This window comes from Labeo rohita, chromosome 9 (assembly GCF_022985175.1).
Source record: "Labeo rohita strain BAU-BD-2019 chromosome 9, IGBB_LRoh.1.0, whole genome shotgun sequence".
Classification (NCBI taxonomy): Eukaryota; Metazoa; Chordata; class Actinopteri; order Cypriniformes; family Cyprinidae; genus Labeo; species Labeo rohita.
The window spans coordinates 41,188,948-41,194,247 of record NC_066877.1 but is presented as its reverse complement, the minus strand read 5'-3'; positions in this window follow the sequence as shown (position 1 = coordinate 41,194,247).

The following is a 5,300-nucleotide window of genomic DNA, read 5'->3' as shown; positions in this document are numbered from 1 at the left end:
GGCTTGGCTGTGACTTGACTTGACTTGGTAGGAACAGCAGCTGTAACGTGACTTGACTTTGCAGGAACAGCAGCTGGTGCAGGTTCAGAAGAGGCAGACATGACTTTGACCGGCTGTGGCCTGGCTGACGTGGCGTGAGCGGGCGCTGGCTTGGCTGACGTGGCGTTAGCAGGCGCTGGCTTGGCTGACGTGGCGTTAGCAGGCGCTGGCTTGGCTGACGTGGCGTTAGCAGGCGCTGGCGTGGCGGCCATCTTTGCGACAGGCTCTGGCGTGGCGGCCATCTTTGCGAGAGGCTCTGGCGTGGCGGCCATCTTTGCGACAGGCTCTGGCGTGGCGGCCATCTTTGCGACAGGCTCTGGCGTGGTGGCCATCTTGTATGGTGGTGCAGGGCGCTCAGGTGAAACCTTGCTTGACCTTGAAGGAATGACGCCCGTGACCTTGCTTAACTCAGGAATGACGGCTTTGGCTTGACTGGACTTGGAAGCTTGACTGGACTCAGGAAACGCAGTTGCAACTTGACTTGACTTAGAAACTTGACTTGACTCAGGAAACGCAGCTGCAACTTGACTTGACTTAGAAACTTGACTTGACTCAGGAAACACCGCCTCAACTTGACTGAACTCAGGAAACAGCTGCAGCGTGGCTTGGCTCTGGTATGGCAGCTGTGACGTGATGGAGTCCTGTCATCGCCGCCATCTTGTGAACGGGCTCCCCCGTCGCCGCCATTTTGTGCACGCGCTCCGACGCGGTCGCCATAGTTTGAGCACGTTCCAGCGTGGCCGCCATTTCACGAACGAGCCAGGCGGCAAGCGTGTCCATTTTGTGAGCCGGATGCGCGGCCGCCATTACCGCGTTGTCGCGTTCCCTCTCCGCGACACCCACAGTAAACGGCGAGCCCACACACAAAAGAGCAAAGTCCGTAAACGAACAAAGTGAAGAGCGCGGACCCTCGCGTCTGAGTTTCCGTTGTAGTGGCTGATTAATCCCCTCAATAAAAAGGTCTATCAGCACACATGTCCAGAAATTCTTGGATGTACCCTGCTCGAGGGCTAACAACAGTTTTGTAATGTCCATACCTGCGTGGCGTCTGGTTGAGAAGTTGCTGGATCCTGGTGTGGCCGAGTATTCTGTTACAGAGGGACGGGAGACGAGCGGATCCATGTGCATACTTTTATTGAAGGGACGAGACATAGATATGGTCAGGCAGGCAGGGTCAAACAACGGCAAGCAGGTGTATGGACAGCGAGACAAGAGTAATCCGTGACGGGCAAGGGTCGATCAGTGGCGTACGTAATCCAATGGGCGAAGCAATAGAATGGTCAGACAGGCGGGAGATCCGATAGGCAAACAACGAGACAGACTAAACGAAACAACAAGGCAAACCAAGAAAACTAGACACAGGGAAACTCGGAGAAACGCTTTGTATGAATGCTAATAACAATTCAGTACTCGGCAGAGAGTCACAGGAAGACCGGGGTATAAATACTGTCTCTGATTGGGCGCAGGTGGTGGGAGCAGTGGCTGATGGATAATGTAGTCTGGGGTGTAATGCAACAGTCAGTGTGTGTAAGCAAGGTGAGAGTGACATCTGGTGGTGAGCGGTCCGCAGCTCACCGACCAGATCCGTAACAGAGGCAGTGGTATTTGATATCGCTTAGTTTTATTGTAAAGTGTGTACGCGTTGCATGAACCACATTTTTGTCGCTATTAATGTGTTTTAACCGAAACAGAAAAGAGGCAATGCTGTTTGATATATTTCGTTTCACTGTAATGTTGTACATTCCCTGAACTACATTTTTGCATCTATTAACATGGTTAAATGAAAACAAAAAGAGGCAGTGGTGGTTGATATCATATTTCGTCTTATTGTAAATACATACAGTGAAGATAACCGCAGTAGAAAAGGTGAGCTGACTGACGTTATCAGGTACGCTGCTGTTCCATTTGCAGAATTACAGGACTTGCGTCCTCCCGTCCTCAGGAGTTTGTACTCCCAAGTCAAACTACGAAGTCCGAACTACGAAGGACACAAGTCCGAACTTTGCATACTTGGTATTGAGAAACGGCCATTGAATGCGTATTCTCTAGTGAGCTCGCGCAGCGCAGCAGTTTGAACTTTGGTCCGAGCAGATGAACGTTCGTGTGGCGCGATTTAAATGAGTCGCGCTGTTTCGTTCCGCTTTTGGCACATAAAAATTATATCGAACATTTATCGAACTCTTCATATCGTTTTATCAAGGAAAAATTATAATTGCATTATCAAATTATCGCCCAGCCCTAGCTGAAGGTGCTTGACTGAGTCCCACTCAGCTGAGATGGAATCACTGGATTGCACAGGTTTTGTTGTTACAAGCCACCATGTCATCCTGGTCTTCAGGCCCTCTTACAATAAGTCTTTTAGTTCATTCTTGTGCCGGTTTTCTTGTCATTTTATTGTGCGATTTTTATTGTGAGATGTCCGTAACTGGATTGAAACAGGTGGCTTTGTGGCAGCTGGTGGAGTGTAGTAAAAAGCCACCAGCTCAGGTAGCCGATCTTTGTGGATGAACTATTGTGCTGCATTTAAAAGTGTTGTCATGTAGTCCACATCTGGTAAGACCCGAACCACGGCACAGTCTTTTGTTTTTTGTTGCTTTAATTTTGAAAAGGAGCACCTCAACATGTATGCAAGACTTTCCTATGCCGGCAATGCACTGCAGTGTGCAGATTCCACTTGGCCACTGAAGCTTAAGGCTAGTTCACACTACAGGATTTTAAGCCCGATTTTCAAGTTAATGAGCTCGCCGACAGGTCTGGCTGTGGTCGGGAGAAAATCAGCGGGTGATCAGTTCTGTAATGATTAGTCCAACTGAAGGCGAGTCGTTGATGAACCCAAGTGCAGTTTATTTACAGTGAAGACAGAACATAATCCAAAATCCACACATAACCCAAACAATTAACAAAGACTTGACTTGGCACAGACTTGACAGAAACAGACTTAGCTTGGTATGGAACAGGAACAGGAACTCACTAACAGCAGGTTACACACTTCAATACACGACAAGGGACACTGGCTACATAAGGGCTTCTTATAGCAAAAATAAGGGTCACATGAAAAGAACAGCCAATGAGAACATGACTCATAGAACAAGGGAACCAATGGCAGGAATACAAGAGGGCAAGGGAAACAAGACTAGACAAAAGACATGGCTAAACTTCAAAATAAAACACATGACAACATGAACATGAAACAAAACACAAATCCCACATTACATGCACTCGTCAGTCTTTATGAGTGAACTACTTCATTATTAATCTTTTAGCTCTGGTTAGAGGTCTTCACAGAGGACCCGAGGACCGGGGACCCGACCCGGGACCCGTATGGGTTCGGGTCCATATTTTAAATGGTCAGCCGGGTCCGGGTCGGGTCCTAATCTATTACTTCAGTTCTCGGGTCTGTTTAACATTGTGTGTAATACCTGAGTCGATCGGGAACACTGCACCCACCAGTAATCAGTGTCAGTCAGCAATTTGCACGTGTTTTGTAATATGTAATTTGTATTTTTTTTATTTGTATTTGTAATTAGGATGATAAAAGTGTAAGCAGTGGAAAAAAAAAAATCTTAAAAAACACGTGACCTCAGCAGCCAGAAGCAGAGCGCGGGCGGACGCTGTGGACGGTGATCATGGATTCCTTCATGAGTGATGTGAAAAAAAAGTTGAGACAAAATTAATATAAAGAGGTAAAACCCAGCAGCACATCTTCTGTCTGGGCCTCCTTCATGCAGATTGTGGACAAAGACAACAAAAAAGTAAGCGCAGTTAAATGTATTACATGTGACGCGTTGTTAAAGTTTGATTCAGCAAAAACAGGCACGTCGCATCTTTTGAAACACACAAGGTCCCGTTTTATCAGACTGGGAGTCGTTCCAAAAAAAGCTAAGGATGCCATTGCGGAAAAATGCACAAAAGTGTTTTCGAAGGATTTAAGGGCCTTTAGCATGTTTGAAACACCCACGTTCATCAAGCTGGCTAAAACAATATTGGACACGGGATCAACACATGGCCGGTGTAATGTGAAGGACCTACTTCCATCTGGTGTGACGTTATCCCGTTTCACACAAAAGAAATATTAAAGTCTCAGGGCAGAGCTTCTCCCAACAATTAAGAAAGCCATAGCTGAGGGGCTGGCATGCGGAGCATCCACAGATATGTGGACAGATGACCACAGAAAGGTCAGTTACAACTGCATCACACTGCATTACATAGATGATAACTGGGAGTTTAATAGTAGGATCATATGTACATGTGCATTTCCACTTGGGGCAAAGAAAACTGCCTTAAATCTAAAGACAGAACTGCTCAAGCAACTGGGTGAATTTGGTTTGACCCCAGATGAGATTGACAGACTGGTGTTTGTCAGTGACCAAGCTGCAAATGTGCAGGCAGCACTCTCCCGATGGGTGCACAAAAGCTGTTTAGCACACACACTGAATACCGTGCTACAGCACACTTTTAAGAAGTCTAATGAAGGTGATGAAGAAGAAGATGGAAATGAGGAAGAACTGCGACAAGTAAGAGCCTGCACTGAGCAATGCAAGACCCTGACAACATTTTTCAAACACTCTGGGTTACAACTTAGACTCAAGCAGTCTTTGAAACAAGAATGTGAAACAAGATGGAACACTGAACTGGAGATGGTCAAATCTGTGCTTAATGCATTTGATGACATTCAGTCCATTCTGTTTGAACGAGGAGAGATGCATCACATGAGTCACATTTCCAAAGACATTCTTCAGATGCTGATCTATTTCCTGCAGCCTTTCAAGCAGGCAACTGAAGAGCTCAGTGGATCAAAATATTGTACAATAAACTTGGTGGCCCTCTGGAAATCCACTCTCCTTACCCATTGCCAGTTCTCCCAAGATGATCCACTGCCACTCAGGATAATGAAACATGGGTGAGATGTAATCTTCCTCTTCTAATTACTAACACATTGCCTGTATATGTAACTGTGCTTAGTAAAAATTAGTTGTGGTTCTTCTTCTTCTTTTTCTTTAACTGATTCACTGTTTGCTGCAGTTAGACCTGTTAGGTGTTGTTTGATCTGGATTATTTAATTATTTCTGTTCTGTTTTATTTAATAGGTGCATGGGACTTATTTCTGAACGGATTGTTTTGGGACACCACGAAAAGCTCGGTGTGCTGCTCTGGCCAAAATTCAAGCAGCTTCGGATGTTCACCCCTGAAGAGAAAGAGGAAATATATGAAAGTGCACGTAGAGAGTTGGCCAGCCTCCCTAAAAGAGCTGCTACAACTGA